Source organism: Anoplopoma fimbria, chromosome 2 (genome assembly GCF_027596085.1).
Source record: "Anoplopoma fimbria isolate UVic2021 breed Golden Eagle Sablefish chromosome 2, Afim_UVic_2022, whole genome shotgun sequence".
Lineage (NCBI taxonomy): Eukaryota > Metazoa > Chordata > Actinopteri > Perciformes > Anoplopomatidae > Anoplopoma > Anoplopoma fimbria.
Window position 1 is genome coordinate 27,430,249 of NC_072450.1, and position 25,185 is coordinate 27,455,433.

The 25,185-nt window shown below is 49.1% G+C and overlaps 34 non-coding genes across 34 annotated transcripts; all 34 read left to right on the forward strand.

The window, feature by feature from the left end:
• Positions 1 to 148: 148 nt before the first annotated feature.
• Positions 149 to 255, forward strand: LOC129109705 (U6 spliceosomal RNA). The gene has a single exon (XR_008532055.1). It is a non-coding gene; the product is annotated as a U6 spliceosomal RNA (small nuclear RNA).
• A 633-nt stretch (positions 256 to 888) lies between these two features.
• On the forward strand, positions 889 to 994 carry LOC129110011 (U6 spliceosomal RNA). Its single transcript, XR_008532110.1, has one exon. It is a non-coding gene; the product is annotated as a U6 spliceosomal RNA (small nuclear RNA).
• Positions 995 to 1,626: 632 nt separating this feature from the next.
• LOC129109712 (U6 spliceosomal RNA) lies at positions 1,627 to 1,733 on the forward strand. The gene has a single exon (XR_008532056.1). It is a non-coding gene; the product is annotated as a U6 spliceosomal RNA (small nuclear RNA).
• A 632-nt stretch (positions 1,734 to 2,365) lies between these two features.
• Positions 2,366 to 2,472, forward strand: LOC129109717 (U6 spliceosomal RNA). Its single transcript, XR_008532057.1, has one exon. It is a non-coding gene; the product is annotated as a U6 spliceosomal RNA (small nuclear RNA).
• A 633-nt stretch (positions 2,473 to 3,105) lies between these two features.
• On the forward strand, positions 3,106 to 3,212 carry LOC129109725 (U6 spliceosomal RNA). The gene has a single exon (XR_008532058.1). It is a non-coding gene; the product is annotated as a U6 spliceosomal RNA (small nuclear RNA).
• Positions 3,213 to 3,844: 632 nt separating this feature from the next.
• Positions 3,845 to 3,951, forward strand: LOC129109731 (U6 spliceosomal RNA). The gene has a single exon (XR_008532059.1). It is a non-coding gene; the product is annotated as a U6 spliceosomal RNA (small nuclear RNA).
• A 627-nt stretch (positions 3,952 to 4,578) lies between these two features.
• LOC129109744 (U6 spliceosomal RNA) lies at positions 4,579 to 4,685 on the forward strand. The gene has a single exon (XR_008532061.1). It is a non-coding gene; the product is annotated as a U6 spliceosomal RNA (small nuclear RNA).
• A 634-nt stretch (positions 4,686 to 5,319) lies between these two features.
• Positions 5,320 to 5,426, forward strand: LOC129109750 (U6 spliceosomal RNA). Its single transcript, XR_008532063.1, has one exon. It is a non-coding gene; the product is annotated as a U6 spliceosomal RNA (small nuclear RNA).
• A 629-nt stretch (positions 5,427 to 6,055) lies between these two features.
• On the forward strand, positions 6,056 to 6,162 carry LOC129109756 (U6 spliceosomal RNA). The gene has a single exon (XR_008532064.1). It is a non-coding gene; the product is annotated as a U6 spliceosomal RNA (small nuclear RNA).
• Positions 6,163 to 6,790: 628 nt separating this feature from the next.
• LOC129109763 (U6 spliceosomal RNA) lies at positions 6,791 to 6,897 on the forward strand. The gene has a single exon (XR_008532065.1). It is a non-coding gene; the product is annotated as a U6 spliceosomal RNA (small nuclear RNA).
• A 634-nt stretch (positions 6,898 to 7,531) lies between these two features.
• On the forward strand, positions 7,532 to 7,638 carry LOC129109768 (U6 spliceosomal RNA). The gene has a single exon (XR_008532066.1). It is a non-coding gene; the product is annotated as a U6 spliceosomal RNA (small nuclear RNA).
• A 632-nt stretch (positions 7,639 to 8,270) lies between these two features.
• LOC129109774 (U6 spliceosomal RNA) lies at positions 8,271 to 8,377 on the forward strand. The gene has a single exon (XR_008532067.1). It is a non-coding gene; the product is annotated as a U6 spliceosomal RNA (small nuclear RNA).
• A 632-nt stretch (positions 8,378 to 9,009) lies between these two features.
• Positions 9,010 to 9,116, forward strand: LOC129109781 (U6 spliceosomal RNA). The gene has a single exon (XR_008532068.1). It is a non-coding gene; the product is annotated as a U6 spliceosomal RNA (small nuclear RNA).
• Positions 9,117 to 9,750: 634 nt separating this feature from the next.
• On the forward strand, positions 9,751 to 9,857 carry LOC129109788 (U6 spliceosomal RNA). Its single transcript, XR_008532069.1, has one exon. It is a non-coding gene; the product is annotated as a U6 spliceosomal RNA (small nuclear RNA).
• A 631-nt stretch (positions 9,858 to 10,488) lies between these two features.
• On the forward strand, positions 10,489 to 10,595 carry LOC129109794 (U6 spliceosomal RNA). Its single transcript, XR_008532070.1, has one exon. It is a non-coding gene; the product is annotated as a U6 spliceosomal RNA (small nuclear RNA).
• Positions 10,596 to 11,227: 632 nt separating this feature from the next.
• Positions 11,228 to 11,334, forward strand: LOC129109798 (U6 spliceosomal RNA). Its single transcript, XR_008532071.1, has one exon. It is a non-coding gene; the product is annotated as a U6 spliceosomal RNA (small nuclear RNA).
• Positions 11,335 to 11,968: 634 nt separating this feature from the next.
• LOC129109811 (U6 spliceosomal RNA) lies at positions 11,969 to 12,075 on the forward strand. The gene has a single exon (XR_008532073.1). It is a non-coding gene; the product is annotated as a U6 spliceosomal RNA (small nuclear RNA).
• A 633-nt stretch (positions 12,076 to 12,708) lies between these two features.
• Positions 12,709 to 12,815, forward strand: LOC129109818 (U6 spliceosomal RNA). Its single transcript, XR_008532074.1, has one exon. It is a non-coding gene; the product is annotated as a U6 spliceosomal RNA (small nuclear RNA).
• A 629-nt stretch (positions 12,816 to 13,444) lies between these two features.
• Positions 13,445 to 13,551, forward strand: LOC129109825 (U6 spliceosomal RNA). Its single transcript, XR_008532075.1, has one exon. It is a non-coding gene; the product is annotated as a U6 spliceosomal RNA (small nuclear RNA).
• Positions 13,552 to 14,183: 632 nt separating this feature from the next.
• On the forward strand, positions 14,184 to 14,290 carry LOC129109831 (U6 spliceosomal RNA). The gene has a single exon (XR_008532076.1). It is a non-coding gene; the product is annotated as a U6 spliceosomal RNA (small nuclear RNA).
• Positions 14,291 to 14,919: 629 nt separating this feature from the next.
• Positions 14,920 to 15,024, forward strand: LOC129110005 (U6 spliceosomal RNA). Its single transcript, XR_008532108.1, has one exon. It is a non-coding gene; the product is annotated as a U6 spliceosomal RNA (small nuclear RNA).
• Positions 15,025 to 15,659: 635 nt separating this feature from the next.
• On the forward strand, positions 15,660 to 15,766 carry LOC129109839 (U6 spliceosomal RNA). The gene has a single exon (XR_008532077.1). It is a non-coding gene; the product is annotated as a U6 spliceosomal RNA (small nuclear RNA).
• Positions 15,767 to 16,399: 633 nt separating this feature from the next.
• Positions 16,400 to 16,506, forward strand: LOC129109845 (U6 spliceosomal RNA). Its single transcript, XR_008532078.1, has one exon. It is a non-coding gene; the product is annotated as a U6 spliceosomal RNA (small nuclear RNA).
• A 634-nt stretch (positions 16,507 to 17,140) lies between these two features.
• On the forward strand, positions 17,141 to 17,247 carry LOC129109851 (U6 spliceosomal RNA). Its single transcript, XR_008532079.1, has one exon. It is a non-coding gene; the product is annotated as a U6 spliceosomal RNA (small nuclear RNA).
• A 631-nt stretch (positions 17,248 to 17,878) lies between these two features.
• LOC129109858 (U6 spliceosomal RNA) lies at positions 17,879 to 17,985 on the forward strand. The gene has a single exon (XR_008532081.1). It is a non-coding gene; the product is annotated as a U6 spliceosomal RNA (small nuclear RNA).
• A 634-nt stretch (positions 17,986 to 18,619) lies between these two features.
• On the forward strand, positions 18,620 to 18,726 carry LOC129109864 (U6 spliceosomal RNA). Its single transcript, XR_008532082.1, has one exon. It is a non-coding gene; the product is annotated as a U6 spliceosomal RNA (small nuclear RNA).
• A 633-nt stretch (positions 18,727 to 19,359) lies between these two features.
• Positions 19,360 to 19,466, forward strand: LOC129109871 (U6 spliceosomal RNA). Its single transcript, XR_008532084.1, has one exon. It is a non-coding gene; the product is annotated as a U6 spliceosomal RNA (small nuclear RNA).
• Positions 19,467 to 20,102: 636 nt separating this feature from the next.
• On the forward strand, positions 20,103 to 20,209 carry LOC129109883 (U6 spliceosomal RNA). The gene has a single exon (XR_008532086.1). It is a non-coding gene; the product is annotated as a U6 spliceosomal RNA (small nuclear RNA).
• Positions 20,210 to 20,841: 632 nt separating this feature from the next.
• Positions 20,842 to 20,948, forward strand: LOC129109889 (U6 spliceosomal RNA). Its single transcript, XR_008532087.1, has one exon. It is a non-coding gene; the product is annotated as a U6 spliceosomal RNA (small nuclear RNA).
• A 632-nt stretch (positions 20,949 to 21,580) lies between these two features.
• On the forward strand, positions 21,581 to 21,687 carry LOC129109897 (U6 spliceosomal RNA). Its single transcript, XR_008532088.1, has one exon. It is a non-coding gene; the product is annotated as a U6 spliceosomal RNA (small nuclear RNA).
• A 631-nt stretch (positions 21,688 to 22,318) lies between these two features.
• On the forward strand, positions 22,319 to 22,425 carry LOC129109903 (U6 spliceosomal RNA). The gene has a single exon (XR_008532090.1). It is a non-coding gene; the product is annotated as a U6 spliceosomal RNA (small nuclear RNA).
• Positions 22,426 to 23,057: 632 nt separating this feature from the next.
• LOC129109909 (U6 spliceosomal RNA) lies at positions 23,058 to 23,164 on the forward strand. Its single transcript, XR_008532091.1, has one exon. It is a non-coding gene; the product is annotated as a U6 spliceosomal RNA (small nuclear RNA).
• Positions 23,165 to 23,794: 630 nt separating this feature from the next.
• On the forward strand, positions 23,795 to 23,901 carry LOC129109923 (U6 spliceosomal RNA). Its single transcript, XR_008532094.1, has one exon. It is a non-coding gene; the product is annotated as a U6 spliceosomal RNA (small nuclear RNA).
• A 634-nt stretch (positions 23,902 to 24,535) lies between these two features.
• On the forward strand, positions 24,536 to 24,642 carry LOC129109931 (U6 spliceosomal RNA). Its single transcript, XR_008532095.1, has one exon. It is a non-coding gene; the product is annotated as a U6 spliceosomal RNA (small nuclear RNA).
• The last annotated feature ends 543 nt before the right edge of the window (positions 24,643 to 25,185 follow it).

The window sequence follows — 25,185 nt, forward strand, 5'->3', positions numbered from 1 at the left end:
CAAATTGCAAACACATTGAAGTCTACAAGGTTTATACCTCACCCCTCGCGACGGTTCATAGGGACAGCGGCTCTCTAGCCTGCACCGCTGTAAGGGTGTCGTTCCGACAACCAGGGGTTCAAATGGTAGGCAGCGCCTATCAGTCAATGTGCTTGCTAAGGCAACACATATAATAAATTGGAAACGATACAGAGAAGATTAGCATGGCCCCTGCGAAAGGATGACACGCAAATTCGTGAAGCGTTTCCACATTTTCATCGGCCCCGAGCTGAAATCCCTGCAAACCTTCTCGCAGTTGCAGTCGCATTATAGTGACTGCCTGGGGCAAGGAAGCAACACCTTGTCAAGTTGGCATAGCGAAACAGAAGAAAACTCTACACTGAAGAATCCCTGGCAGCACTAGCTACAATATGAATAAGTCGGACGTACTCCCAATTATACTCTCAAGAATCTACCCAAGGCCGCTGTTATATGAGCCACAAAATCCGAACTAGACCTTTACCCAAGTCAAGGACACAGGTGAAACTCTGGCCCAGTGGACTGTCTGATGTGGCACCCCCTACTGGCCATCAGCTGTTCTGGGGGTGTGTCTTAGGAGGGAACAGCTTAGGGCCCAAGTCCAGCCCCCGGCCAGAAAGTCAACTTGGGCACTAGGTCGCTCCCCGTGTCAGCGCACTTTTTAGCTTATCATTCATGTGGATTAAACAGGAAGACACAATTTACCAAAGCTCTTAACAAATTGCAAACACATTGAAGTCTACAAGGTTTATACCTCACCCCGCTCCTCGCGACGGTTCATAGGGACAGCGGCTCTCTAGCCTGCACCGCTGTAAGGGTGTCGTTCCGACAACCAGGGGTTCAAATGGTAGGCAGCGCCTATCAGTCAATGTGCTTGCTAAGGCAACACATATAATAAATTGGAAACGATACAGAGAAGATAGCATGGCCCCTGCGAAAGGATGACACGCAAATTCGTGAAGCGTTTCCACATTTTCATCGGCCCCGAGCTGAAATCCCTGCAAACCTTCTCGCAGTTGCAGTCGCATTATAGTGACTGCCTGGGGCAAGGAAGCAACACCTTGTCAAGTTGGCATAGCGAAACAGAAGAAAACTCTACACTGAAGAATCCCTGGCAGCACTAGCTACAATATGAATAAATCGGACGTACTCCCAATTATACTCTCAAGAATCTACCCAAGGCCGCTGTTATATGAGCCACAAAATCCGAACTAGACCTTTACCCAAGTCAAGGACACAGGTGAAACTCTGGCCCAGTGGACTGTCTGATGTGGCACCCCCTACTGGCCATCAGCTGTTCTGGGGGTGTGTCTTAGGAGGGAACAGCTTAGGGCCCAAGTCCAGCCCCCGGCCAGAAAGTCAACTTGGGCACTAGGTCGCTCCCCGTGTCAGCGCACTTTTTAGCTTATCATTCATGTGGATTAAACAGGAAGACACAATTTACCAAAGCTCTTAACAAATTGCAAACACATTGAAGTCTACAAGGTTTATACCTCACCCCGCTCTTGCGACGGTTCATAGGGACAGCGGCTCTCTAGCCTGCACCGCTGTAAGGGTGTCGTTCCGACAACCAGGGGTTCAAATGGTAGGCAGCGCCTATCAGTCAATGTGCTTGCTAAGGCAACACATATAATAAATTGGAAACGATACAGAGAAGATTAGCATGGCCCCTGCGAAAGGATGACACGCAAATTCGTGAAGCGTTTCCACATTTTCATCGGCCCCGAGCTGAAATCCCTGCAAACCTTCTCGCAGTTGCAGTCGCATTATAGTGACTGCCTGGGGCAAGGAAGCAACACCTTGTCAAGTTGGCATAGCGAAACAGAAGAAAACTCTACACTGAAGAATCCCTGGCAGCACTAGCTACAATATGAATAAATCGGACGTACTCCCAATTATACTCTCAAGAATCTACCCAAGGCCGCTGTTATATGAGCCACAAAATCCGAACTAGACCTTTACCCAAGTCAAGGACACAGGTGAAACTCTGGCCCAGTGGACTGTCTGATGTGGCACCCCCTACTGGCCATCAGCTGTTCTGGGGGTGTGTCTTAGGAGGGAACAGCTTAGGGCCCAAGTCCAGCCCCCGGCCAGAAAGTCAACTTGGGCACTAGGTCGCTCCCCGTGTCAGCGCACTTTTTAGCTTATCATTCATGTGGATTAAACAGGAAGACACAATTTACCAAAGCTCTTAACAAATTGCAAACACATTGAAGTCTACAAGGTTTATACCTCACCCCTCGCTCTTGACGGTTCATAGGGACAGCGGCTCTCTAGCCTGCACCGCTGTAAGGGTGTCGTTCCGACAACCAGGGGTTCAAATGGTAGGCAGCGCCTATCAGTCAATGTGCTTGCTAAGGCAACACATATAATAAATTGGAAACGATACAGAGAAGATTAGCATGGCCCCTGCGAAAGGATGACACGCAAATTCGTGAAGCGTTTCCACATTTTCATCGGCCCCGAGCTGAAATCCCTGCAAACCTTCTCGCAGTTGCAGTCGCATTATAGTGACTGCCTGGGGCAAGGAAGCAACACCTTGTCAAGTTGGCATAGCGAAACAGAAGAAAACTCTACACTGAAGAATCCCTGGCAGCACTAGCTACAATATGAATAAATCGGACGTACTCCCAATTATACTCTCAAGAATCTACCCAAGGCCGCTGTTATATGAGCCACAAAATCCGAACTAGACCTTTACCCAAGTCAAGGACACAGGTGAAACTCTGGCCCAGTGGACTGTCTGATGTGGCACCCCTACTTGCCATCAGCTGTTCTGGGGGTGTGTCTTAGGAGGGAACAGCTTAGGGCCCAAGTCCAGCCCCCGGCCAGAAAGTCAACTTGGGCACTAGGTCGCTCCCCGTGTCAGCGCACTTTTTAGCTTATCATTCATGTGGATTAAACAGGAAGACACAATTTACCAAAGCTCTTAACAAATTGCAAACACATTGAAGTCTACAAGGTTTATACCTCACCCCTCGCTCTTGCGACGGTTCATAGGGACAGCGGCTCTCTAGCCTGCACCGCTGTAAGGGTGTCGTTCCGACAACCAGGGGTTCAAATGGTAGGCAGCGCCTATCAGTCAATGTGCTTGCTAAGGCAACACATATAATAAATTGGAAACGATACAGAGAAGATTAGCATGGCCCCTGCGAAAGGATGACACGCAAATTCGTGAAGCGTTTCCACATTTTCATCGGCCCCGAGCTGAAATCCCTGCAAACCTTCTCGCAGTTGCAGTCGCATTATAGTGACTGCCTGGGGCAAGGAAGCAACACCTTGTCAAGTTGGCATAGCGAAACAGAAGAAAACTCTACACTGAAGAATCCCTGGCAGCACTAGCTACAATATGAATAAATCGGACGTACTCCCAATTATACTCTCAAGAATCTACCCAAGGCCGCTGTTATATGAGCCACAAAATCCGAACTAGACCTTTACCCAAGTCAAGGACACAGGTGAAACTCTGGCCCAGTGGACTGTCTGATGTGGCACCCCCTACTTGCCATCAGCTGTTCTGGGGGTGTGTCTTAGGAGGGAACAGCTTAGGGCCCAAGTCCAGCCCCCGGCCAGAAAGTCAACTTGGGCACTAGGTCGCTCCCCGTGTCAGCGCACTTTTTAGCTTATCATTCATGTGGATTAAACAGGAAGACACAATTTACCAAAGCTCTTAACAAATTGCAAACACATTGAAGTCTACAAGGTTTATACCTCACCCCGCTCTTGCGACGGTTCATAGGGACAGCGGCTCTCTAGCCTGCACCGCTGTAAGGGTGTCGTTCCGACAACCAGGGGTTCAAATGGTAGGCAGCGCCTATCAGTCAATGTGCTTGCTAAGGCAACACATATAATAAATTGGAAACGATACAGAGAAGATTAGCATGGCCCCTGCGAAAGGATGACACGCAAATTCGTGAAGCGTTTCCACATTTTCATCGGCCCCGAGCTGAAATCCCTGCAAACCTTCTCGCAGTTGCAGTCGCATTATAGTGACTGCCTGGGGCAAGGAAGCAACACCTTGTCAAGTTGGCATAGCGAAACAGAAGAAAACTCTACACTGAAGAATCCCTGGCAGCACTAGCTACAATATGAATAAATCGGACGTACTCCCAATTATACTCTCAAGAATCTACCCAAGGCCGCTGTTATATGAGCCACAAAATCCGAACTAGACCTTTACCCAAGTCAAGGACACAGGTGAAACTCTGGCCCAGTGGACTGTCTGATGTGGCACCCCTACTGGCCATCAGCTGTTCTGGGGGTGTGTCTTAGGAGGGAACAGCTTAGGGCCCAAGTCCAGCCCCCGGCCAGAAAGTCAACTTGGGCACTAGGTCGCTCCCCGTGTCAGCGCACTTTTTAGCTTATCATTCATGTGGATTAAACAGGAAGACACAATTTACCAAAGCTCTTAACAAATTGCAAACACATTGAAGTCTACAAGGTTTATACCTCACCCCTCGCGACGGTTCATAGGGACAGCGGCTCTCTAGCCTGCACCGCTGTAAGGGTGTCGTTCCGACAACCAGGGGTTCAAATGGTAGGCAGCGCCTATCAGTCAATGTGCTTGCTAAGGCAACACATATAATAAATTGGAAACGATACAGAGAAGATTAGCATGGCCCCTGCGAAAGGATGACACGCAAATTCGTGAAGCGTTTCCACATTTTCATCGGCCCCGAGCTGAAATCCCTGCAAACCTTCTCGCAGTTGCAGTCGCATTATAGTGACTGCCTGGGGCAAGGAAGCAACACCTTGTCAAGTTGGCATAGCGAAACAGAAGAAAACTCTACACTGAAGAATCCCTGGCAGCACTAGCTACAATATGAATAAATCGGACGTACTCCCAATTATACTCTCAAGAATCTACCCAAGGCCGCTGTTATATGAGCCACAAAATCCGAACTAGACCTTTACCCAAGTCAAGGACACAGGTGAAACTCTGGCCCAGTGGACTGTCTGATGTGGCACCCCCTACTTGCCATCAGCTGTTCTGGGGGTGTGTCTTAGGAGGGAACAGCTTAGGGCCCAAGTCCAGCCCCCGGCCAGAAAGTCAACTTGGGCACTAGGTCGCTCCCCGTGTCAGCGCACTTTTTAGCTTATCATTCATGTGGATTAAACAGGAAGACACAATTTACCAAAGCTCTTAACAAATTGCAAACACATTGAAGTCTACAAGGTTTATACCTCACCCCTCGCTCTTGCGACGGTTCATAGGGACAGCGGCTCTCTAGCCTGCACCGCTGTAAGGGTGTCGTTCCGACAACCAGGGGTTCAAATGGTAGGCAGCGCCTATCAGTCAATGTGCTTGCTAAGGCAACACATATAATAAATTGGAAACGATACAGAGAAGATTAGCATGGCCCCTGCGAAAGGATGACACGCAAATTCGTGAAGCGTTTCCACATTTTCATCGGCCCCGAGCTGAAATCCCTGCAAACCTTCTCGCAGTTGCAGTCGCATTATAGTGACTGCCTGGGGCAAGGAAGCAACACCTTGTCAAGTTGGCATAGCGAAACAGAAGAAAACTCTACACTGAAGAATCCCTGGCAGCACTAGCTACAATATGAATAAATCGGACGTACTCCCAATTATACTCTCAAGAATCTACCCAAGGCCGCTGTTATATGAGCCACAAAATCCGAACTAGACCTTTACCCAAGTCAAGGACACAGGTGAAACTCTGGCCCAGTGGACTGTCTGATGTGGCACCCCCTACTTGCCATCAGCTGTTCTGGGGGTGTGTCTTAGGAGGGAACAGCTTAGGGCCCAAGTCCAGCCCCCGGCCAGAAAGTCAACTTGGGCACTAGGTCGCTCCCCGTGTCAGCGCACTTTTTAGCTTATCATTCATGTGGATTAAACAGGAAGACACAATTTACCAAAGCTCTTAACAAATTGCAAACACATTGAAGTCTACAAGGTTTATACCTCACCCCTCGCCGACGGTTCATAGGGACAGCGGCTCTCTAGCCTGCACCGCTGTAAGGGTGTCGTTCCGACAACCAGGGGTTCAAATGGTAGGCAGCGCCTATCAGTCAATGTGCTTGCTAAGGCAACACATATAATAAATTGGAAACGATACAGAGAAGATTAGCATGGCCCCTGCGAAAGGATGACACGCAAATTCGTGAAGCGTTTCCACATTTTCATCGGCCCCGAGCTGAAATCCCTGCAAACCTTCTCGCAGTTGCAGTCGCATTATAGTGACTGCCTGGGGCAAGGAAGCAACACCTTGTCAAGTTGGCATAGCGAAACAGAAGAAAACTCTACACTGAAGAATCCCTGGCAGCACTAGCTACAATATGAATAAATCGGACGTACTCCCAATTATACTCTCAAGAATCTACCCAAGGCCGCTGTTATATGAGCCACAAAATCCGAACTAGACCTTTACCCAAGTCAAGGACACAGGTGAAACTCTGGCCCAGTGGACTGTTGTGGCACCCCCTACTGGCCATCAGCTGTTCTGGGGGTGTGTCTTAGGAGGGAACAGCTTAGGGCCCAAGTCCAGCCCCCGGCCAGAAAGTCAACTTGGGCACTAGGTCGCTCCCCGTGTCAGCGCACTTTTTAGCTTATCATTCATGTGGATTAAACAGGAAGACACAATTTACCAAAGCTCTTAACAAATTGCAAACACATTGAAGTCTACAAGGTTTATACCTCACCCCGCTCTTGCGACGGTTCATAGGGACAGCGGCTCTCTAGCCTGCACCGCTGTAAGGGTGTCGTTCCGACAACCAGGGGTTCAAATGGTAGGCAGCGCCTATCAGTCAATGTGCTTGCTAAGGCAACACATATAATAAATTGGAAACGATACAGAGAAGATTAGCATGGCCCCTGCGAAAGGATGACACGCAAATTCGTGAAGCGTTTCCACATTTTCATCGGCCCCGAGCTGAAATCCCTGCAAACCTTCTCGCAGTTGCAGTCGCATTATAGTGACTGCCTGGGGCAAGGAAGCAACACCTTGTCAAGTTGGCATAGCGAAACAGAAGAAAACTCTACACTGAAGAATCCCTGGCAGCACTAGCTACAATATGAATAAGTCGGACGTACTCCCAATTATACTCTCAAGAATCTACCCAAGGCCGCTGTTATATGAGCCACAAAATCCGAACTAGACCTTTACCCAAGTCAAGGACACAGGTGAAACTCTGGCCCAGTGGACTGTCTGATGTGGCACCCCCTACTGGCCATCAGCTGTTCTGGGGGTGTGTCTTAGGAGGGAACAGCTTAGGGCCCAAGTCCAGCCCCCGGCCAGAAAGTCAACTTGGGCACTAGGTCGCTCCCCGTGTCAGCGCACTTTTTAGCTTATCATTCATGTGGATTAAACAGGAAGACACAATTTACCAAAGCTCTTAACAAATTGCAAACACATTGAAGTCTACAAGGTTTATACCTCACCCCTCGCTCTTGCGACGGTTCATAGGGACAGCGGCTCTCTAGCCTGCACCGCTGTAAGGGTGTCGTTCCGACAACCAGGGGTTCAAATGGTAGGCAGCGCCTATCAGTCAATGTGCTTGCTAAGGCAACACATATAATAAATTGGAAACGATACAGAGAAGATTAGCATGGCCCCTGCGAAAGGATGACACGCAAATTCGTGAAGCGTTTCCACATTTTCATCGGCCCCGAGCTGAAATCCCTGCAAACCTTCTCGCAGTTGCAGTCGCATTATAGTGACTGCCTGGGGCAAGGAAGCAACACCTTGTCAAGTTGGCATAGCGAAACAGAAGAAAACTCTACACTGAAGAATCCCTGGCAGCACTAGCTACAATATGAATAAGTCGGACGTACTCCCAATTATACTCTCAAGAATCTACCCAAGGCCGCTGTTATATGAGCCACAAAATCCGAACTAGACCTTTACCCAAGTCAAGGACACAGGTGAAACTCTGGCCCAGTGGACTGTCTGATGTGGCACCCCCTACTGGCCATCAGCTGTTCTGGGGGTGTGTCTTAGGAGGGAACAGCTTAGGGCCCAAGTCCAGCCCCCGGCCAGAAAGTCAACTTGGGCACTAGGTCGCTCCCCGTGTCAGCGCACTTTTTAGCTTATCATTCATGTGGATTAAACAGGAAGACACAATTTACCAAAGCTCTTAACAAATTGCAAACACATTGAAGTCTACAAGGTTTATACCTCACCCCGCTCTTGCGACGGTTCATAGGGACAGCGGCTCTCTAGCCTGCACCGCTGTAAGGGTGTCGTTCCGACAACCAGGGGTTCAAATGGTAGGCAGCGCCTATCAGTCAATGTGCTTGCTAAGGCAACACATATAATAAATTGGAAACGATACAGAGAAGATTAGCATGGCCCCTGCGAAAGGATGACACGCAAATTCGTGAAGCGTTTCCACATTTTCATCGGCCCCGAGCTGAAATCCCTGCAAACCTTCTCGCAGTTGCAGTCGCATTATAGTGACTGCCTGGGGCAAGGAAGCAACACCTTGTCAAGTTGGCATAGCGAAACAGAAGAAAACTCTACACTGAAGAATCCCTGGCAGCACTAGCTACAATATGAATAAGTCGGACGTACTCCCAATTATACTCTCAAGAATCTACCCAAGGCCGCTGTTATATGAGCCACAAAATCCGAACTAGACCTTTACCCAAGTCAAGGACACAGGTGAAACTCTGGCCCAGTGGACTGTCTGATGTGGCACCCCCTACTGGCCATCAGCTGTTCTGGGGGTGTGTCTTAGGAGGGAACAGCTTAGGGCCCAAGTCCAGCCCCCGGCCAGAAAGTCAACTTGGGCACTAGGTCGCTCCCCGTGTCAGCGCACTTTTTAGCTTATCATTCATGTGGATTAAACAGGAAGACACAATTTACCAAAGCTCTTAACAAATTGCAAACACATTGAAGTCTACAAGGTTTATACCTCACCCCGCTCTTGCGACGGTTCATAGGGACAGCGGCTCTCTAGCCTGCACCGCTGTAAGGGTGTCGTTCCGACAACCAGGGGTTCAAATGGTAGGCAGCGCCTATCAGTCAATGTGCTTGCTAAGGCAACACATATAATAAATTGGAAACGATACAGAGAAGATTAGCATGGCCCCTGCGAAAGGATGACACGCAAATTCGTGAAGCGTTTCCACATTTTCATCGGCCCCGAGCTGAAATCCCTGCAAACCTTCTCGCAGTTGCAGTCGCATTATAGTGACTGCCTGGGGCAAGGAAGCAACACCTTGTCAAGTTGGCATAGCGAAACAGAAGAAAACTCTACACTGAAGAATCCCTGGCAGCACTAGCTACAATATGAATAAGTCGGACGTACTCCCAATTATACTCTCAAGAATCTACCCAAGGCCGCTGTTATATGAGCCACAAAATCCGAACTAGACCTTTACCCAAGTCAAGGACACAGGTGAAACTCTGGCCCAGTGGACTGTCTGATGTGGCACCCCCTACTGGCCATCAGCTGTTCTGGGGGTGTGTCTTAGGAGGGAACAGCTTAGGGCCCAAGTCCAGCCCCCGGCCAGAAAGTCAACTTGGGCACTAGGTCGCTCCCCGTGTCAGCGCACTTTTTAGCTTATCATTCATGTGGATTAAACAGGAAGACACAATTTACCAAAGCTCTTAACAAATTGCAAACACATTGAAGTCTACAAGGTTTATACCTCACCCCTCGCTCTTGCGACGGTTCATAGGGACAGCGGCTCTCTAGCCTGCACCGCTGTAAGGGTGTCGTTCCGACAACCAGGGGTTCAAATGGTAGGCAGCGCCTATCAGTCAATGTGCTTGCTAAGGCAACACATATAATAAATTGGAAACGATACAGAGAAGATTAGCATGGCCCCTGCGAAAGGATGACACGCAAATTCGTGAAGCGTTTCCACATTTTCATCGGCCCCGAGCTGAAATCCCTGCAAACCTTCTCGCAGTTGCAGTCGCATTATAGTGACTGCCTGGGGCAAGGAAGCAACACCTTGTCAAGTTGGCATAGCGAAACAGAAGAAAACTCTACACTGAAGAATCCCTGGCAGCACTAGCTACAATATGAATAAGTCGGACGTACTCCCAATTATACTCTCAAGAATCTACCCAAGGCCGCTGTTATATGAGCCACAAAATCCGAACTAGACCTTTACCCAAGTCAAGGACACAGGTGAAACTCTGGCCCAGTGGACTGTCTGATGTGGCACCCCTACTGGCCATCAGCTGTTCTGGGGGTGTGTCTTAGGAGGGAACAGCTTAGGGCCCAAGTCCAGCCCCCGGCCAGAAAGTCAACTTGGGCACTAGGTCGCTCCCCGTGTCAGCGCACTTTTTAGCTTATCATTCATGTGGATTAAACAGGAAGACACAATTTACCAAAGCTCTTAACAAATTGCAAACACATTGAAGTCTACAAGGTTTATACCTCACCCCTCGCTCTTGACGGTTCATAGGGACAGCGGCTCTCTAGCCTGCACCGCTGTAAGGGTGTCGTTCCGACAACCAGGGGTTCAAATGGTAGGCAGCGCCTATCAGTCAATGTGCTTGCTAAGGCAACACATATAATAAATTGGAAACGATACAGAGAAGATTAGCATGGCCCCTGCGAAAGGATGACACGCAAATTCGTGAAGCGTTTCCACATTTTCATCGGCCCCGAGCTGAAATCCCTGCAAACCTTCTCGCAGTTGCAGTCGCATTATAGTGACTGCCTGGGGCAAGGAAGCAACACCTTGTCAAGTTGGCATAGCGAAACAGAAGAAAACTCTACACTGAAGAATCCCTGGCAGCACTAGCTACAATATGAATAAGTCGGACGTACTCCCAATTATACTCTCAAGAATCTACCCAAGGCCGCTGTTATATGAGCCACAAAATCCGAACTAGACCTTTACCCAAGTCAAGGACACAGGTGAAACTCTGGCCCAGTGGACTGTCTGATGTGGCACCCCCTACTGGCCATCAGCTGTTCTGGGGGTGTGTCTTAGGAGGGAACAGCTTAGGGCCCAAGTCCAGCCCCCGGCCAGAAAGTCAACTTGGGCACTAGGTCGCTCCCCGTGTCAGCGCACTTTTTAGCTTATCATTCATGTGGATTAAACAGGAAGACACAATTTACCAAAGCTCTTAACAAATTGCAAACACATTGAAGTCTACAAGGTTTATACCTCACCCCGCTCTTGCGACGGTTCATAGGGACAGCGGCTCTCTAGCCTGCACCGCTGTAAGGGTGTCGTTCCGACAACCAGGGGTTCAAATGGTAGGCAGCGCCTATCAGTCAATGTGCTTGCTAAGGCAACACATATAATAAATTGGAAACGATACAGAGAAGATTAGCATGGCCCCTGCGAAAGGATGACACGCAAATTCGTGAAGCGTTTCCACATTTTCATCGGCCCCGAGCTGAAATCCCTGCAAACCTTCTCGCAGTTGCAGTCGCATTATAGTGACTGCCTGGGGCAAGGAAGCAACACCTTGTCAAGTTGGCATAGCGAAACAGAAGAAAACTCTACACTGAAGAATCCCTGGCAGCACTAGCTACAATATGAATAAATCGGACGTACTCCCAATTATACTCTCAAGAATCTACCCAAGGCCGCTGTTATATGAGCCACAAAATCCGAACTAGACCTTTACCCAAGTCAAGGACACAGGTGAAACTCTGGCCCAGTGGACTGTCTGATGTGGCACCCCCTACTGGCCATCAGCTGTTCTGGGGGTGTGTCTTAGGAGGGAACAGCTTAGGGCCCAAGTCCAGCCCCCGGCCAGAAAGTCAACTTGGGCACTAGGTCGCTCCCCGTGTCAGCGCACTTTTTAGCTTATCATTCATGTGGATTAAACAGGAAGACACAATTTACCAAAGCTCTTAACAAATTGCAAACACATTGAAGTCTACAAGGTTTATACCTCACCCCTCGCTCTTGCGACGGTTCATAGGGACAGCGGCTCTCTAGCCTGCACCGCTGTAAGGGTGTCGTTCCGACAACCAGGGGTTCAAATGGTAGGCAGCGCCTATCAGTCAATGTGCTTGCTAAGGCAACACATATAATAAATTGGAAACGATACAGAGAAGATTAGCATGGCCCCTGCGAAAGGATGACACGCAAATTCGTGAAGCGTTTCCACATTTTCATCGGCCCCGAGCTGAAATCCCTGCAAACCTTCTCGCAGTTGCAGTCGCATTATAGTGACTGCCTGGGGCAAGGAAGCAACACCTTGTCAAGTTGGCATAGCGAAACAGAAGAAAACTCTACACTGAAGAATCCCTGGCAGCACTAGCTACAATATGAATAAGTCGGACGTACTCCCAATTATACTCTCAAGAATCTACCCAAGGCCGCTGTTATATGAGCCACAAAATCCGAACTAGACCTTTACCCAAGTCAAGGACACAGGTGAAACTCTGGCCCAGTGGACTGTCTGATGTGGCACCCCCTACTTGCCATCAGCTGTTCTGGGGGTGTGTCTTAGGAGGGAACAGCTTAGGGCCCAAGTCCAGCCCCCGGCCAGAAAGTCAACTTGGGCACTAGGTCGCTCCCGTGTCAGCGCACTTTTTAGCTTATCATTCATGTGGATTAAACAGGAAGACACAATTTACCAAAGCTCTTAACAAATTGCAAACACATTGAAGTCTACAAGGTTTATACCTCACCCCTCGCTCTTGCGACGGTTCATAGGGACAGCGGCTCTCTAGCCTGCACCGCTGTAAGGGTGTCGTTCCGACAACCAGGGGTTCAAATGGTAGGCAGCGCCTATCAGTCAATGTGCTTGCTAAGGCAACACATATAATAAATTGGAAACGATACAGAGAAGATTAGCATGGCCCCTGCGAAAGGATGACACGCAAATTCGTGAAGCGTTTCCACATTTTCATCGGCCCCGAGCTGAAATCCCTGCAAACCTTCTCGCAGTTGCAGTCGCATTATAGTGACTGCCTGGGGCAAGGAAGCAACACCTTGTCAAGTTGGCATAGCGAAACAGAAGAAAACTCTACACTGAAGAATCCCTGGCAGCACTAGCTACAATATGAATAAATCGGACGTACTCCCAATTATACTCTCAAGAATCTACCCAAGGCCGCTGTTATATGAGCCACAAAATCCGAACTAGACCTTTACCCAAGTCAAGGACACAGGTGAAACTCTGGCCCAGTGGACTGTCTGATGTGGCACCCCTACTGGCCATCAGCTGTTCTGGGGGTGTGTCTTAGGAGGGAACAGCTTAGGGCCCAAGTCCAGCCCCCGGCCAGAAAGTCAACTTGGGCACTAGGTCGCTCCCCGTGTCAGCGCACTTTTTAGCTTATCATTCATGTGGATTAAACAGGAAGACACAATTTACCAAAGCTCTTAACAAATTGCAAACACATTGAAGTCTACAAGGTTTATACCTCACCCCTCTTGCGACGGTTCATAGGGACAGCGGCTCTCTAGCCTGCACCGCTGTAAGGGTGTCGTTCCGACAACCAGGGGTTCAAATGGTAGGCAGCGCCTATCAGTCAATGTGCTTGCTAAGGCAACACATATAATAAATTGGAAACGATACAGAGAAGATTAGCATGGCCCCTGCGAAAGGATGACACGCAAATTCGTGAAGCGTTTCCACATTTTCATCGGCCCCGAGCTGAAATCCCTGCAAACCTTCTCGCAGTTGCAGTCGCATTATAGTGACTGCCTGGGGCAAGGAAGCAACACCTTGTCAAGTTGGCATAGCGAAACAGAAGAAAACTCTACACTGAAGAATCCCTGGCAGCACTAGCTACAATATGAATAAATCGGACGTACTCCCAATTATACTCTCAAGAATCTACCCAAGGCCGCTGTTATATGAGCCACAAAATCCGAACTAGACCTTTACCCAAGTCAAGGACACAGGTGAAACTCTGGCCCAGTGGACTGTCTGATGTGGCACCCCCTACTGGCCATCAGCTGTTCTGGGGGTGTGTCTTAGGAGGGAACAGCTTAGGGCCCAAGTCCAGCCCCCGGCCAGAAAGTCAACTTGGGCACTAGGTCGCTCCCCGTGTCAGCGCACTTTTTAGCTTATCATTCATGTGGATTAAACAGGAAGACACAATTTACCAAAGCTCTTAACAAATTGCAAACACATTGAAGTCTACAAGGTTTATACCTCACCCCGCTCTTGCGACGGTTCATAGGGACAGCGGCTCTCTAGCCTGCACCGCTGTAAGGGTGTCGTTCCGACAACCAGGGGTTCAAATGGTAGGCAGCGCCTATCAGTCAATGTGCTTGCTAAGGCAACACATATAATAAATTGGAAACGATACAGAGAAGATTAGCATGGCCCCTGCGAAAGGATGACACGCAAATTCGTGAAGCGTTTCCACATTTTCATCGGCCCCGAGCTGAAATCCCTGCAAACCTTCTCGCAGTTGCAGTCGCATTATAGTGACTGCCTGGGGCAAGGAAGCAACACCTTGTCAAGTTGGCATAGCGAAACAGAAGAAAACTCTACACTGAAGAATCCCTGGCAGCACTAGCTACAATATGAATAAATCGGACGTACTCCCAATTATACTCTCAAGAATCTACCCAAGGCGCTGTTATATGAGCCACAAAATCCGAACTAGACCTTTACCCAAGTCAAGGACACAGGTGAAACTCTGGCCCAGTGGACTGTCTGATGTGGCACCCCCTACTGGCCATCAGCTGTTCTGGGGGTGTGTCTTAGGAGGGAACAGCTTAGGGCCCAAGTCCAGCCCCCGGCCAGAAAGTCAACTTGGGCACTAGGTCGCTCCCCGTGTCAGCGCACTTTTTAGCTTATCATTCATGTGGATTAAACAGGAAGACACAATTTACCAAAGCTCTTAACAAATTGCAAACACATTGAAGTCTACAAGGTTTATACCTCACCCCTCTTGCGACGGTTCATAGGGACAGCGGCTCTCTAGCCTGCACCGCTGTAAGGGTGTCGTTCCGACAACCAGGGGTTCAAATGGTAGGCAGCGCCTATCAGTCAATGTGCTTGCTAAGGCAACACATATAATAAATTGGAAACGATACAGAGAAGATTAGCATGGCCCCTGCGAAAGGATGACACAAATTCGTGAAGCGTTTCCACATTTTCATCGGCCCCGAGCTGAAATCCCTGCAAACCTTCTCGCAGTTGCAGTCGCATTATAGTGACTGCCTGGGGCAAGGAAGCAACACCTTGTCAAGTTGGCATAGCGAAACAGAAGAAAACTCTACACTGAAGAATCCCTGGCAGCACTAGCTACAATATGAATAAATCGGACGTACTCCCAATTATACTCTCAAGAATCTACCCAAGGCCGCTGTTATATGAGCCACAAAATCCGAACTAGACCTTTACCCAAGTCAAGGACACAGGTGAAACTCTGGCCCAGTGGACTGTCTGATGTGGCACCCCTACTTGCCATCAGCTGTTCTGGGGGTGTGTCTTAGGAGGGAACAGCTTAGGGCCCAAGTCCAGCCCCCGGCCAGAAAGTCAACTTGGGCACTAGGTCGCTCCCCGTGTCAGCGCACTTTTTAGCTTATCATTCATGTGGATTAAACAGGAAGACACAATTTACCAAAAAGCTCTTAACAAATTGCAAACACATTGAAGTCTACAAGGTTTATACCTCACCCCTCGCTCTTGCGACGGTTCATAGGGACAGCGGCTCTCTAGCCTGCACCGCTGTAAGGGTGTCGTTCCGACAACCAGGGGTTCAAATGGTAGGCAGCGCCTATCAGTCAATGTGCTTGCTAAGGCAACACATATAATAAATTGGAAACGATACAGAGAAGATTAGCATGGCCCCTGCGAAAGGATGACACGCAAATTCGTGAAGCGTTTCCACATTTTCATCGGCCCCGAGCTGAAATCCCTGCAAACCTTCTCGCAGTTGCAGTCGCATTATAGTGACTGCCTGGGGCAAGGAAGCAACACCTTGTCAAGTTGGCATAGCGAAACAGAAGAAAACTCTACACTGAAGAATCCCTGGCAGCACTAGCTACAATATGAATAAATCGGACGTACTCCCAATTATACTCTCAAGAATCTACCCAAGGCCGCTGTTATATGAGCCACAAAATCCGAACTAGACCTTTACCCAAGTCAAGGACACAGGTGAAACTCTGGCCCAGTGGACTGTCTGATGTGGCACCCCCTACTGGCCATCAGCTGTTCTGGGGGTGTGTCTTAGGAGGGAACAGCTTAGGGCCCAAGTCCAGCCCCCGGCCAGAAAGTCAACTTGGGCACTAGGTCGCTCCCCGTGTCAGCGCACTTTTTAGCTTATCATTCATGTGGATTAAACAGGAAGACACAATTTACCAAAGCTCTTAACAAATTGCAAACACATTGAAGTCTACAAGGTTTATACCTCACCCTCGCTCTTGCGACGGTTCATAGGGACAGCGGCTCTCTAGCCTGCACCGCTGTAAGGGTGTCGTTCCGACAACCAGGGGTTCAAATGGTAGGCAGCGCCTATCAGTCAATGTGCTTGCTAAGGCAACACATATAATAAATTGGAAACGATACAGAGAAGATTAGCATGGCCCCTGCGAAAGGATGACACGCAAATTCGTGAAGCGTTTCCACATTTTCATCGGCCCCGAGCTGAAATCCCTGCAAACCTTCTCGCAGTTGCAGTCGCATTATAGTGACTGCCTGGGGCAAGGAAGCAACACCTTGTCAAGTTGGCATAGCGAAACAGAAGAAAACTCTACACTGAAGAATCCCTGGCAGCACTAGCTACAATATGAATAAATCGGACGTACTCCCAATTATACTCTCAAGAATCTACCCAAGGCCGCTGTTATATGAGCCACAAAATCCGAACTAGACCTTTACCCAAGTCAAGGACACAGGTGAAACTCTGGCCCAGTGGACTGTCTGATGTGGCACCCCCTACTGGCCATCAGCTGTTCTGGGGGTGTGTCTTAGGAGGGAACAGCTTAGGGCCCAAGTCCAGCCCCCGGCCAGAAAGTCAACTTGGGCACTAGGTCGCTCCCCGTGTCAGCGCACTTTTTAGCTTATCATTCATGTGGATTAAACAGGAAGACACAATTTACCAAAGCTCTTAACAAATTGCAAACACATTGAAGTCTACAAGGTTTATACCTCACCCCTCGCTCTTGCGACGGTTCATAGGGACAGCGGCTCTCTAGCCTGCACCGCTGTAAGGGTGTCGTTCCGACAACCAGGGGTTCAAATGGTAGGCAGCGCCTATCAGTCAATGTGCTTGCTAAGGCAACACATATAATAAATTGGAAACGATACAGAGAAGATTAGCATGGCCCCTGCGAAAGGATGACACGCAAATTCGTGAAGCGTTTCCACATTTTCATCGGCCCCGAGCTGAAATCCCTGCAAACCTTCTCGCAGTTGCAGTCGCATTATAGTGACTGCCTGGGGCAAGGAAGCAACACCTTGTCAAGTTGGCATAGCGAAACAGAAGAAAACTCTACACTGAAGAATCCCTGGCAGCACTAGCTACAATATGAATAAATCGGACGTACTCCCAATTATACTCTCAAGAATCTACCCAAGGCCGCTGTTATATGAGCCACAAAATCCGAACTAGACCTTTACCCAAGTCAAGGACACAGGTGAAACTCTGGCCCAGTGGACTGTCTGATGTGGCACCCCCTACTGGCCATCAGCTGTTCTGGGGGTGTGTCTTAGGAGGGAACAGCTTAGGGCCCAAGTCCAGCCCCCGGCCAGAAAGTCAACTTGGGCACTAGGTCGCTCCCGTGTCAGCGCACTTTTTAGCTTATCATTCATGTGGATTAAACAGGAAGACACAATTTACCAAAGCTCTTAACAAATTGCAAACACATTGAAGTCTACAAGGTTTATACCTCACCCCTCTCTTGCGACGGTTCATAGGGACAGCGGCTCTCTAGCCTGCACCGCTGTAAGGGTGTCGTTCCGACAACCAGGGGTTCAAATGGTAGGCAGCGCCTATCAGTCAATGTGCTTGCTAAGGCAACACATATAATAAATTGGAAACGATACAGAGAAGATTAGCATGGCCCCTGCGAAAGGATGACACGCAAATTCGTGAAGCGTTTCCACATTTTCATCGGCCCCGAGCTGAAATCCCTGCAAACCTTCTCGCAGTTGCAGTCGCATTATAGTGACTGCCTGGGGCAAGGAAGCAACACCTTGTCAAGTTGGCATAGCGAAACAGAAGAAAACTCTACACTGAAGAATCCCTGGCAGCACTAGCTACAATATGAATAAATCGGACGTACTCCCAATTATACTCTCAAGAATCTACCCAAGGCCGCTGTTATATGAGCCACAAAATCCGAACTAGACCTTTACCCAAGTCAAGGACACAGGTGAAACTCTGGCCCAGTGGACTGTCTGATGTGGCACCCCCTACTGGCCATCAGCTGTTCTGGGGGTGTGTCTTAGGAGGGAACAGCTTAGGGCCCAAGTCCAGCCCCCGGCCAGAAAGTCAACTTGGGCACTAGGTCGCTCCCCGTGTCAGCGCACTTTTTAGCTTATCATTCATGTGGATTAAACAGGAAGACACAATTTACCAAAGCTCTTAACAAATTGCAAACACATTGAAGTCTACAAGGTTTATACCTCACCCCTCGCTCTTGCGACGGTTCATAGGGACAGCGGCTCTCTAGCCTGCACCGCTGTAAGGGTGTCGTTCCGACAACCAGGGGTTCAAATGGTAGGCAGCGCCTATCAGTCAATGTGCTTGCTAAGGCAACACATATAATAAATTGGAAACGATACAGAGAAGATTAGCATGGCCCCTGCGAAAGGATGACACGCAAATTCGTGAAGCGTTTCCACATTTTCATCGGCCCCGAGCTGAAATCCCTGCAAACCTTCTCGCAGTTGCAGTCGCATTATAGTGACTGCCTGGGGCAAGGAAGCAACACCTTGTCAAGTTGGCATAGCGAAACAGAAGAAAACTCTACACTGAAGAATCCCTGGCAGCACTAGCTACAATATGAATAAATCGGACGTACTCCCAATTATACTCTCAAGAATCTACCCAAGGCCGCTGTTATATGAGCCACAAAATCCGAACTAGACCTTTACCCAAGTCAAGGACACAGGTGAAACTCTGGCCCAGTGGACTGTCTGATGTGGCACCCCCTACTGGCCATCAGCTGTTCTGGGGGTGTGTCTTAGGAGGGAACAGCTTAGGGCCCAAGTCCAGCCCCCGGCCAGAAAGTCAACTTGGGCACTAGGTCGCTCCCGTGTCAGCGCACTTTTTAGCTTATCATTCATGTGGATTAAACAGGAAGACACAATTTACCAAAGCTCTTAACAAATTGCAAACACATTGAAGTCTACAAGGTTTATACCTCACCCCTCGCTCTTGCGACGGTTCATAGGGACAGCGGCTCTCTAGCCTGCACCGCTGTAAGGGTGTCGTTCCGACAACCAGGGGTTCAAATGGTAGGCAGCGCCTATCAGTCAATGTGCTTGCTAAGGCAACACATATAATAAATTGGAAACGATACAGAGAAGATTAGCATGGCCCCTGCGAAAGGATGACACGCAAATTCGTGAAGCGTTTCCACATTTTCATCGGCCCCGAGCTGAAATCCCTGCAAACCTTCTCGCAGTTGCAGTCGCATTATAGTGACTGCCTGGGGCAAGGAAGCAACACCTTGTCAAGTTGGCATAGCGAAACAGAAGAAAACTCTACACTGAAGAATCCCTGGCAGCACTAGCTACAATATGAATAAATCGGACGTACTCCCAATTATACTCTCAAGAATCTACCCAAGGCCGCTGTTATATGAGCCACAAAATCCGAACTAGACCTTTACCCAAGTCAAGGACACAGGTGAAACTCTGGCCCAGTGGACTGTCTGATGTGGCACCCCCTACTGGCCATCAGCTGTTCTGGGGGTGTGTCTTAGGAGGGAACAGCTTAGGGCCCAAGTCCAGCCCCCGGCCAGAAAGTCAACTTGGGCACTAGGTCGCTCCCCGTGTCAGCGCACTTTTTAGCTTATCATTCATGTGGATTAAACAGGAAGACACAATTTACCAAAGCTCTTAACAAATTGCAAACACATTGAAGTCTACAAGGTTTATACCTCACCCCTCGCTCTTGCGACGGTGTTCATAGGGACAGCGGCTCTCTAGCCTGCACCGCTGTAAGGGTGTCGTTCCGACAACCAGGGGTTCAAATGGTAGGCAGCGCCTATCAGTCAATGTGCTTGCTAAGGCAACACATATAATAAATTGGAAACGATACAGAGAAGATTAGCATGGCCCCTGCGAAAGGATGACACGCAAATTCGTGAAGCGTTTCCACATTTTCATCGGCCCCGAGCTGAAATCCCTGCAAACCTTCTCGCAGTTGCAGTCGCATTATAGTGACTGCCTGGGGCAAGGAAGCAACACCTTGTCAAGTTGGCATAGCGAAACAGAAGAAAACTCTACACTGAAGAATCCCTGGCAGCACTAGCTACAATATGAATAAATCGGACGTACTCCCAATTATACTCTCAAGAATCTACCCAAGGCCGCTGTTATATGAGCCACAAAATCCGAACTAGACCTTTACCCAAGTCAAGGACACAGGTGAAACTCTGGCCCAGTGGACTGTCTGATGTGGCCCCCTACTGGCCATCAGCTGTTCTGGGGGTGTGTCTTAGGAGGGAACAGCTTAGGGCCCAAGTCCAGCCCCCGGCCAGAAAGTCAACTTGGGCACTAGGTCGCTCCCCGTGTCAGCGCACTTTTTAGCTTATCATTCATGTGGATTAAACAGGAAGACACAATTTACCAAAGCTCTTAACAAATTGCAAACACATTGAAGTCTACAAGGTTTATACCTCACCCCTCGCTCTTGCGACGGTTCATAGGGACAGCGGCTCTCTAGCCTGCACCGCTGTAAGGGTGTCGTTCCGACAACCAGGGGTTCAAATGGTAGGCAGCGCCTATCAGTCAATGTGCTTGCTAAGGCAACACATATAATAAATTGGAAACGATACAGAGAAGATTAGCATGGCCCCTGCGAAAGGATGACACGCAAATTCGTGAAGCGTTTCCACATTTTCATCGGCCCCGAGCTGAAATCCCTGCAAACCTTCTCGCAGTTGCAGTCGCATTATAGTGACTGCCTGGGGCAAGGAAGCAACACCTTGTCAAGTTGGCATAGCGAAACAGAAGAAAACTCTACACTGAAGAATCCCTGGCAGCACTAGCTACAATATGAATAAATCGGACGTACTCCCAATTATACTCTCAAGAATCTACCCAAGGCCGCTGTTATATGAGCCACAAAATCCGAACTAGACCTTTACCCAAGTCAAGGACACAGGTGAAACTCTGGCCCAGTGGACTGTCTGATGTGGCACCCCCTACTGGCCATCAGCTGTTCTGGGGGTGTGTCTTAGGAGGGAACAGCTTAGGGCCCAAGTCCAGCCCCCGGCCAGAAAGTCAACTTGGGCACTAGGTCGCTCCCCGTGTCAGCGCACTTTTTAGCTTATCATTCATGTGGATTAAACAGGAAGACACAATTTACCAAAGCTCTTAACAAATTGCAAACACATTGAAGTCTACAAGGTTTATACCTCACCCTCGCTCTTGCGACGGTTCATAGGGACAGCGGCTCTCTACCTGCACCGCTGTAAGGGTGTCGTTCCGACAACCAGGGGTTCAAATGGTAGGCAGCGCCTATCAGTCAATGTGCTTGCTAAGGCAACACATATAATAAATTGGAAACGATACAGAGAAGATTAGCATGGCCCCTGCGAAAGGATGACACGCAAATTCGTGAAGCGTTTCCACATTTTCATCGGCCCCGAGCTGAAATCCCTGCAAACCTTCTCGCAGTTGCAGTCGCATTATAGTGACTGCCTGGGGCAAGGAAGCAACACCTTGTCAAGTTGGCATAGCGAAACAGAAGAAAACTCTACACTGAAGAATCCCTGGCAGCACTAGCTACAATATGAATAAATCGGACGTACTCCCAATTATACTCTCAAGAATCTACCCAAGGCCGCTGTTATATGAGCCACAAAATCCGAACTAGACCTTTACCCAAGTCAAGGACACAGGTGAAACTCTGGCCCAGTGGACTGTCTGATGTGGCACCCCCTACTGGCCATCAGCTGCTGGGGGTGTGTCTTAGGAGGGAACAGCTTAGGGCCCAAGTCCAGCCCCCGGCCAGAAAGTCAACTTGGGCACTAGGTCGCTCCCCGTGTCAGCGCACTTTTTAGCTTATCATTCATGTGGATTAAACAGGAAGACACAATTTACCAAAGCTCTTAACAAATTGCAAACACATTGAAGTCTACAAGGTTTATACCTCACCCCGCTCTTTGCGACGGTTCATAGGGACAGCGGCTCTCTAGCCTGCACCGCTGTAAGGGTGTCGTTCCGACAACCAGGGGTTCAAATGGTAGGCAGCGCCTATCAGTCAATGTGCTTGCTAAGGCAACACATATAATAAATTGGAAACGATACAGAGAAGATTAGCATGGCCCCTGCGAAAGGATGACACGCAAATTCGTGAAGCGTTTCCACATTTTCATCGGCCCCGAGCTGAAATCCCTGCAAACCTTCTCGCAGTTGCAGTCGCATTATAGTGACTGCCTGGGGCAAGGAAGCAACACCTTGTCAAGTTGGCATAGCGAAACAGAAGAAAACTCTACACTGAAGAATCCCTGGCAGCACTAGCTACAATATGAATAAGTCGGACGTACTCCCAATTATACTCTCAAGAATCTACCCAAGGCCGCTGTTATATGAGCCACAAAATCCGAACTAGACCTTTACCCAAGTCAAGGACACAGGTGAAACTCTGGCCCAGTGGACTGTCTGATGTGGCACCCCCTACTGGCCATCAGCTGTTCTGGGGGTGTGTCTTAGGAGGGAACAGCTTAGGGCCCAAGTCCAGCCCCCGGCCAGAAAGTCAACTTGGGCACTAGGTCGCTCCCCGTGTCAGCGCACTTTTTAGCTTATCATTCATGTGGATTAAACAGGAAGACACAATTTACCAAAGCTCTTAACAAATTGCAAACACATTGAAGTCTACAAGGTTTATACCTCACCCCTCGCTCTTGCGACGGTTCATAGGGACAGCGGCTCTCTAGCCTGCACCGCTGTAAGGGTCGTTCCGACAACCAGGGGTTCAAATGGTAGGCAGCGCCTATCAGTCAATGTGCTTGCTAAGGCAACACATATAATAAATTGGAAACGATACAGAGAAGATTAGCATGGCCCCTGCGAAAGGATGACACGCAAATTCGTGAAGCGTTTCCACATTTTCATCGGCCCCGAGCTGAAATCCCTGCAAACCTTCTCGCAGTTGCAGTCGCATTATAGTGACTGCCTGGGGCAAGGAAGCAACACCTTGTCAAGTTGGCATAGCGAAACAGAAGAAAACTCTACACTGAAGAATCCCTGGCAGCACTAGCTACAATATGAATAAATCGGACGTACTCCCAATTATACTCTCAAGAATCTACCCAAGGCCGCTGTTATATGAGCCACAAAATCCGAACTAGACCTTTACCCAAGTCAAGGACACAGGTGAAACTCTGGCCCAGTGGACTGTCTGATGTGGCACCCCCTACTGGCCATCAGCTGTTCTGGGGGTGTGTCTTAGGGAACAGCTTAGGGCCCAAGTCCAGCCCCCGGCCAGAAAGTCAACTTGGGCACTAGGTCGCTCCCGTGTCAGCGCACTTTTTAGCTTATCATTCATGTGGATTAAACAGGAAGACACAATTTACCAAAGCTCTTAACAAATTGCAAACACATTGAAGTCTACAAGGTTTATACCTCACCCCTCGCTCTTGCGACGGTTCATAGGGACAGCGGCTCTCTAGCCTGCACCGCTGTAAGGGTGTCGTTCCGACAACCAGGGGTTCAAATGGTAGGCAGCGCCTATCAGTCAATGTGCTTGCTAAGGCAACACATATAATAAATTGGAAACGATACAGAGAAGATTAGCATGGCCCCTGCGAAAGGATGACACGCAAATTCGTGAAGCGTTTCCACATTTTCATCGGCCCCGAGCTGAAATCCCTGCAAACCTTCTCGCAGTTGCAGTCGCATTATAGTGACTGCCTGGGGCAAGGAAGCAACACCTTGTCAAGTTGGCATAGCGAAACAGAAGAAAACTCTACACTGAAGAATCCCTGGCAGCACTAGCTACAATATGAATAAATCGGACGTACTCCCAATTATACTCTCAAGAATCTACCCAAGGCCGCTGTTATATGAGCCACAAAATCCGAACTAGACCTTTACCCAAGTCAAGGACACAGGTGAAACTCTGGCCCAGTGGACTGTCTGATGTGGCACCCCCTACTGGCCATCAGCTGTTCTGGGGGTGTGTCTTAGGAGGGAACAGCTTAGGGCCCAAGTCCAGCCCCCGGCCAGAAAGTCAACTTGGGCACTAGGTCGCTCCCCGTGTCAGCGCACTTTTTAGCTTATCATTCATGTGGATTAAACAGGAAGACACAATTTACCAAAGCTCTTAACAAATTGCAAACACATTGAAGTCTACAAGGTTTATACCTCACCCCTCGCTCTTGCGACGGTTCATAGGGACAGCGGCTCTCTAGCCTGCACCGCTGTAAGGGTGTCGTTCCGACAACCAGGGGTTCAAATGGTAGGCAGCGCCTATCAGTCAATGTGCTTGCTAAGGCAACACATATAATAAATTGGAAACGATACAGAGAAGATTAGCATGGCCCCTGCGAAAGGATGACACGCAAATTCGTGAAGCGTTTCCACATTTTCATCGGCCCCGAGCTGAAATCCCTGCAAACCTTCTCGCAGTTGCAGTCGCATTATAGTGACTGCCTGGGGCAAGGAAGCAACACCTTGTCAAGTTGGCATAGCGAAACAGAAGAAAACTCTACACTGAAGAATCCCTGGCAGCACTAGCTACAATATGAATAAATCGGACGTACTCCCAATTATACTCTCAAGAATCTACCCAAGGCCGCTGTTATATGAGCCACAAAATCCGAACTAGACCTTTACCCAAGTCAAGGACACAGGTGAAACTCTGGCCCAGTGGACTGTCTGATGTGGCACCCCCTACTGGCCATCAGCTGTTCTGGGGGTGTGTCTTAGGAGGGAACAGCTTAGGGCCCAAGTCCAGCCCCCGGCCAGAAAGTCAACTTGGGCACTAGGTCGCTCCCCGTGTCAGCGCACTTTTTAGCTTATCATTCATGTGGATTAAACAGGAAGACACAATTTACCAAAGCTCTTAACAAATTGCAAACACATTGAAGTCTACAAGGTTTATACCTCACCCCTCGCTCTTGCGACGGTTC